Here is a 7148-nt window from a genome sequence, read left to right on the forward strand (position 1 = left end):
TCAACTATTTATTTAACACATGTGAGCCAGTGTTATAAAGGAGAGCAAGTAGGTGCATATGTACTAATACAAACCTTGTAATTATCAAATAGAAAAACAAGCCAATGAGCAAACTAACAAGGTAGGGAATGACATACTCTTACAGGCTGTTGTAGAAGTGTCTTCTCGATTCTACAAATTAATAAGTTACACTGAAGCAGGAAGCGAGGAGAAAGTGGAGGAAATGACAGCATATATTAACCCAACCATTGTTTCACATTCATGCAGCACTATGGAATTTAAAATACAATTACTATAATGTAAATCATTTCATTTAACCCTTGCTATCTCCAATTCACATTTGAGGAAACTGAGATTCAGAGAAGTTAGGTAGCATGACCAAGACCACATAGCTGCCAAGGAATGGAGTATGGCCTCAGGTGTTATGATCCCATCTAGATTTTCTCCCATTCACCTTTGTTGCTTCTGAAACCAGGATTACCCTGCACATAATACAGAAAATTACATTGCTGTCATCTCATTTAAAGCCAGTAGTTTCCAGAAACTTCTGTGCTAAACTGTATGTTCAGCTTTTGGGTAACCTTCCCATCTTTTTTTTAATATTTTTGCAGATGTTTATAAACCATTATAGATATTGGAAGATTTTGAATAGATAAAGATTATGGTTTCAAAGGACGTAAATATTCATTGACTTAGAACTGAGTTAGAATCACCCTAGGTATAGTCATACTTCAAATATAAGGCATGCTAGAAAACAGTCATCTCCTTGGTTTTGAGGCTTCTGAAGGAAGTGAAAGACACACTAATGACAGGAGGTGTGGTCCTTATTAGAGTATAGGGTCTTTGCCTTGTGAATAAACAGGAAAGAAATTGTCCTTTTTTGCACATGAATCTAGGAACATTTGAAGCTCTTCTATATGTGGATGAAGTGGGAGGAGAAAAAAAATTCAGCTGTCTTCCTCAATCTCATCTTTTAAATGCAATTTTTTGCAAAAGCAGTCATTTCATAGATGATATTCCTTGAATTTTGCATATATTCGCGATGGGGGTATCTTTTATTGCATAACCCTAATTATTTAAATATAGTTCCATGGGGGAAAATAGTTCTCTGAAACCCAGAATCAATATGGCAAGAAAATTTTCTCCATTGTTCTCTTCTGAGCACAGTTACTTTAAAATAAGTTAGAGGTGCCTGGATGCCAACAGTTGGCTAAACATCTGACTCTTGATCTCAGCTCAGGTCTTGATCACAGAGTCGTGAGTTCAAGCCCTGTATTGGGCTCCACACTGGACATAGAGCTTATTTAAAAAAAAAATTAATAAGTAACTATTAATGGATGCAAATTTTAAGATCATTTAGGAGGTCAGGGTGAATGTAGACTGTGGCAAAAGAATCAAACTGTATTACAGGGGCACCTGGGTGGCACAGTTGGGGTTAAGCATTCAACTCTGGTTTTCCACTCAGGTCATGGGATCAAGACCTGTGTCGGGCTCCATGCTCAGTGCAGAATCTGCTTGAAATTCTCTTTCTCTCTTCTTCTGCCCTCCCCCTCCCTCTTGTTCTCTCTCTTTCTCTCTCTCTCTAAAATAAATAAATAAATAAATTCATTTATTTATTTATTAAACATGGCAGGGTGGGGCTTTTTGTCTATTCCCTTTTAGCTTTGAGAGTAATAGCCCACAGCAATGATGTAATAGGAATGGGTGGGGTTGGGAGGAGAGACAGAGCAAGAGAGAGGGAGTGAGAGAGGGGGAGAGGAAATGAAGAGAGGAGAGATTAGGGCAAAGGGGGACTTGCTGACTTGACCACAAGTCATAGGTGCAGATTAAACCTGAATACCCCCCAAAAGGAAGAAGCACATGGAGCTTCTGGTACTCGTGTGATGAAAAGACTACTTGAGGCTAATAGGAAGAACTGTTCTTAACCACTGTATGGACTCATAATACATTCATTGTCAGCTCCATTTAAGACACTCTCTGGTGACAGACTGAGCTGATGCATTTTCCAAGTCTTTGTTCAGTGCGACAGCAGAATTATGAATTTGATGTTTGCATTGTTTTTAATTTATTAAACACTTATCTTCAAAGAGGTATTTAAATCCAATAGGTTGGTCATCATAGTGAAAGGGTAAGTACTTGGACTATGGAGGTAAAATACTTGCCCATATGGTAATGTATCCATTTCTCTCCCTTCTGTAGAAGTTAAACTGATGTTGACTGGCCTCAAAAACCCACTAAACATGTGCTTAAGTCACACAATAGCAGGAGCAAAATTCTTGGCCACACTCAGGTATTTGATATATTTTTTAAAGCATTTAATGCCAATAGGTACATGAAAAGATGCTTAACATCACTAATTACTAGAGAAATGAGTATCAAAACCACAATGAGATACTACATGAACATAAAAAGATAATGAAAAAATACTATGAATAACTCTATATTCTCAAATTTGATAACCTAAATGAAATGGACAAATTCCTTGAAAGACTCAATCTGCCAAAACTCACACAAGAAGAAATAAACAATCTGAATAGGCCTGTTTCTATTAAAGAAATTGAATCAATAATTGTTAGCCCTCTAACAGAAATCCCCAGGCACAGAAGTGTTTGTTGGTGAATGCTACCAAACAATTAATGAATAAATTATACCAATTCTATACAATTTCTTTCAGAGGATAAAAGCAGAAGGAATACTTCCTAAATCATTCCATGAGGTTGGCATTACCTGAATACCAAAACCAAACAGAACCATTACAAGAAAACTACAAACCTATGTCTCTCATGAACATACATGCAAAAATCCTCAAAAATGTTAGCAAACCAAATTCAATAATGTACAAAAAGAATCATATACCACAACCAGGTGGGATTTATTCTAGGTATGCAAGGCTAATGAAACATTAAAAAAGCAACAATCAACCCATCATACAAACAGGCTAAAGAAGAAAAATCATATGATCATATCAATAGGTACAGAAAAAGCATTTGACAAAATCCAACACCCATTCATTTAAAAAAGTCTCAGTAAACTATATAAAATGGAACTTCATCAACTTGATAAAGAATACTTATGGAAAACCTACAGTTTACATAATTCTTAATGGCAGGAAACTTGAGCTTTCCCACTAAGATCAGGTATGAGGTAAGGATGTCCCCTCTCACCACTTCTTTTCAACATTATATTGGAAGTTCTTGCTAATGCAATAAAACAAGAAAAGGAAATAAAAGGCATACAGCATTGGAAAGAAGAAATAAAACTGTCTTTGTTCACAGATAACATGATTATCTATGTAGAAAATCTGAGTCAACAAAAAAAATCTTCTGGAACTAATAAGTGATTATAGCAAGGTTACAGATTATAAAGCTGATATACAAAAGTCAATAACATTCTTATAATCAGTAATGGACAATTTTTGTTCAAATTCCACTTGAATTTGGAGTTTGAAATTAAAGACACAATGCCATTCCCATTAGCACTCCAAAATGAAATACTTAGATATGAATCTAACAAAAAATGTAGAAGATCTATGTGAGGAAAACTATAAAACTCTGATGAATGAAATAAAAAAAATAACCAAATAGATGGAGAGGTATTTCACAGAGGATTTTTAGGGCAGTGAAACTATTCTAAATGGTACCATACTGGTCATGTATTCACCAGTTGTCAAAACTCAAAGAATATACAATTCCAAGCATGAAACCTGAGGTAAACTATGGGCTTTGGGTGATACTGATGTGCCGGTGAAGGTTCATCAATTACAATAATGTCCCCTTTAGTGAGGGATGTTAATAGTGGGGGAGGCTATGCATGTGTGGGAGCAGGAGATGTATTGGAACTTTCTGTGCTTTTTGCTCTTTTTGCTTTGAATTTAAAATAGCTCTAAAAAGTAAAGTCTATAAAAAACACACACTCCATGAGACACCACTTCACATCCATTAGGATGGCTATCATAAAAAGACAGAAAATAGCAAGTTTTAATAGCCAGTTAGAGAAACTTGCACTCACATCACTTGTGGGCATGTAAAATGGTGTAGCCACTATGGAAACTGGTATGGTGTTCCCTCAAAAAATTGAACATGGAATTACCATAGTATCCAATAATTCTACCTCTGGGTATGTACCCCAAAATATTGAAAGCAGGTGCTTGAACAGATATTTATACACTGATATACATGGCAGCATTATTCATAATACCCCAGAGCTAAAAAGCTAAAAATAGCCCAAATGTCTACTGAAGGATGAATGGACAAAGAAAATGTGATATATATATATATATATATATATATACTACTAGTGTGCCTTAAAAGGGAGGGAAAGTCTTCCCTTCACATTCAACGACATGGATGAACCTTGAAGATACTGTGATAAGTGAAATAATCCAGTCAACACAAGGACATATATTATATGATTATATGATTCCACTTATATGAAGTTATGATGTACCTAGAGTACCTAGAGTAGTGAAGTCATATGGATAGAAAGTGAAATGGTGGTTGCCAGAAGCTGTGGGAAAGAGAAAACAGGGAGTTTGTGTTTAATGGGGACAGAGTGTTAGTTGGGGAAGATGAAAAAGTTCTCGCGATGAATGATGTTGTTGGTTGCACAAAAATGAGTATACTTAATGTCACAGAACTGGCACTTAAAAATTGTCAAAATGATGAATTTTCTGTGATATATATTTTACTGCAATAAAAAGCATTAAAGTAGTTATCATGAGAAAGAAATCAGAAATTTGTTGGGCTTCCTGGCACTTATTTTATATTGTGGTATTATTTTGATTTTGATTTATAGATGGGTGGGTGAGGCAACAAATATTTTCTGGACTTGGGGTTTTAAAGATTTTAGCTCAGACCTGAGTAAATCACAGATTTCTGGTGTACACGAAAATGCTAACAGGTTATCCAGAATTATTAACCCTGAGTTGTGTGGGAACTTCTGTGTCTTTCACTTAAAGACTCACAGTAAGTGAAGGCAACATCTAGATATCCATGGAGTTTTTTTTCCAACTTTTGTAGTTTGGGAACAGTGTCACACTTTTATCAGGACACACACTGTACTGTTTTCTCAGCTCACAAAGATACTCACAAAAAGGGAGAATGCTTGGTGTCAGAGCATTTAGTGAACATACCTGGTGGGGAGAAGTTCCAGAAAATAGACTGAAGCTATGCCCAACAAAATATTTCACACAGAAATGCAAATATTCAATTGACTTTATAATTCACTTGTGCATTCAACTAATATTTATTGAGCGTCAAGTCACCAGGAATAAAACAGTGAAAAAGATGCAGTCCCAATTCTCAAGTCCACAGTCCAGGAGGCAAGAGTTTCCTTTAGGAAGTATCCGTATCTCCATGCAAAAGCAGGAGCCCCTCTCCTAATTTCAGCATGAATATTAAGTGATTATTACCTCTCTCCTAATCCATGTGGATTTTCATGGATTTTCATTTGTAACTGCTGTCATTTAAAAGAAAATTATTAGTTTTTTAAGATTTTTTCAAAAAGATTTTATTTATTTATTTGAGAGAGAGAGAGAGAGCGCTCATGCACCGTGACGGGGAGGGGCAGAGAGAGAGGGAGAAGCAGATTCCTGCTGAACTAGGAGCCCAGCGCAGGGCTCAATCCCAGGACCCTAGATCATGACCTGAGCCAAAACAGATACTTAACTGACTGAGGCATTCAGGTGCTCCAGAAATTTCTTAGCTTCAACCACAAGTGTACTTGGGATAATAAGAACACTGTCCCTTTCCATCGTAGCTTAAGGTCCACTTGTTTGCCATGAAGGGAGCCCCAGTCTGTCCAGGTTGAATCTCTGACCTCTGGGGTGTGGCTGGAGGAGAGAAACAGGCTCAAAAAACCTTTTCACCCTCCCCCCTACCTTTTCACCTAAATCACAAAATACTTACTCACCTCCAGGTCTCAGATTAGCTGTCACTTTCTCCAAAAAACCGCACTGTGATCTAGAACTGTCAAATGCAAGAAATAAATGCTGGTGAGGATGTGGAGAAAAAGGAACTCTCATGCACTGTTGGTGGGGATATAAATTGGTACAGCCACTGTGGAAAACAGTATAGAGGTTCCTCAAAAAATTAAAAATAGAGCTACCATATGATCCAGTAATCCCACTACTGGATATTTACCCAAAGAATACAAAAACACTAATTCAAAGGGATATATGCACCTCTACGTATATAGCAGCATTATTCACAATAGCTAAGATATAAATAGCTAAAGAAGATGTATGAATAAACAATGGAGTGTTGTTTGGCCATAAAAAAGAATGAGATCTTGCCATTTGTGACAACATGGAATGACCTAAAGTGTATTATGCTAAGTGAAATAAGTCAGAAAAGACAAATACCATATGATTTCACTTACATGTGGAATATGAAGAACAAAACAAATGAACAAAAAAACCAACCAAAGACAGACTCTTACATACAGAGAAAAAAAATGGTGGTTGCCAGAGGGAGGCGGGTGAGGGGATGAGAAATAGATAAAGGGGATTAAGAGGCACAAATTTCCGTTATAAAATAAATAAGTCACAACAATTAAAAGTACAACATGGAGGGCACCTGGGTGGCTCAGTTGGTTAGGCAACTGACTCTTGATTTCAGCTCAGGTCATGATGATATCTGGGTTGTGAGATTGAACCCCATGATTCTCTCTCTGCCCATCCCCTGCCATATCTCTCACTCTCTCCCTCTCTTAAAAAAAAAAAAAAAGTACAGCATGAGGCATATTTTCCGTAATATTGTAATAAAGTTGTATGGTGACAGGTAGTGACTACACTTATCATGGTGAGCACTGAGTAATATACTCAATTATTGAATCAATATGTTGCACACCTGAAACCATTATAACATTGTACGTTAATTTTATACTTCAATAAAAAAGAAGGAAGGAAGGAAGGAAGGAAGGAAGGAAGGAAGGAAGAGAGAGAGAAAGAAAAAATTTTAACCCTTTTGCTAATTTTGGATAGAGTCTTTTATCAACTTATTACTCTGAAAATTAGTAACTAACTAAAAGGAAAAAACCTTTGCCATGCCTTTAAAAAAAAAAAAAAGGATTAACAGTCATTCACCCACAGTTGATGAGGAAAAGCTCTTATTTACACAGAATCTAAGCACACATATGTAGAAGGAATG

This window comes from Ailuropoda melanoleuca, chromosome 2 (assembly GCF_002007445.2).
Source record: "Ailuropoda melanoleuca isolate Jingjing chromosome 2, ASM200744v2, whole genome shotgun sequence".
Classification (NCBI taxonomy): domain Eukaryota; kingdom Metazoa; phylum Chordata; class Mammalia; order Carnivora; family Ursidae; genus Ailuropoda; species Ailuropoda melanoleuca.